The sequence below is a fragment of the Mustela lutreola genome, chromosome 9, assembly GCF_030435805.1.
Source record: "Mustela lutreola isolate mMusLut2 chromosome 9, mMusLut2.pri, whole genome shotgun sequence".
Taxonomy (NCBI): domain Eukaryota; kingdom Metazoa; phylum Chordata; class Mammalia; order Carnivora; family Mustelidae; genus Mustela; species Mustela lutreola.
The window spans coordinates 68,163,952-68,165,000 of NC_081298.1; positions in this window are offsets into that span (position 1 = coordinate 68,163,952).

Genomic DNA, 1,049 nt, shown 5'->3' on the forward strand with positions numbered 1-1,049 from the left:
TTGCCCTGGTCTTTATCTAGCACTGAGAATAGACTGCTGTTTTATCCAAAGAGGAATAAATTGCTGTTATTGTGATGTTAGCCCATCACTTGGCATTGCAATTCAAGTTTTTGTGAGAAAGAAATGTATGATCTAACTGCGACTTGACCTATGCCTTCCGAGATCCATCTAGGTGCTCTAATGGAGCAGAAAAAGTGGTGAATACAGGGACATGCAAACTGATGGTGAAAAATTTGTTTGATGATAGAAGTGAGCAGAGAAGACGTTTGAGAGTGGCTGTTTTTATGACCGTTAAGTTTGTTTAACATGCAAAAGGATTTGTCCCCAGTCTCCTACCTATCCCTTTAATTGCAGCCCACTGAATAACGAGCTCTGCCTCGACTACAGATAGGAGAATACAGAGCTCCCCTGCTAATGACATTACTGCTAAAGTGGGCCCAGATGATTCCTTACAGATAAACATCTGAATTTCCACAAAAGGCATTAGAGCTTCTCGTGGGTGCACTAGGCCAGGATATGCTTGGGTTCCCTGCAGAAAAGTCATTCTCTCTCGATCCTAGGTAGCACCTATTAAATGTTTACCACACACTCGAATCACAGCATACAACAATATGTGCTTCCTTTAAATCAGATAATTGTGTGATTGAGTTTTTAAAAACTCCCCCTGGTTGCAATCTAGTTTAGCAGCCATTTATTCAAAATTTCTCTGGCAAGGACCTATTTTGAAAGAGGTCTGGAGAACAGCAGCAGTTAGATGTGAGCCCCGATAAAGGCTCACTTTTCATTCATAGTCAGAGCCTAAATGTGCTCTTCTTGTACCTAAACAGATAATAAGCACTCAGCACACTCCTCCTCCTTGACACAACACATTGAGACTAATCACACATAATTGGAGAGGAGGAGCAGAGGGCTGGCCACGCTATTGTGTCCAGAGGACAAACGGTCAGTTTATGAGGCTTTGGGCTGATGTAGTCATTTCTTATACATCCATAGGGAAAAAAACATCCTGTTTAAAAGGAGAAAGAGAATGAGTGAGAGGGACAGCAAAA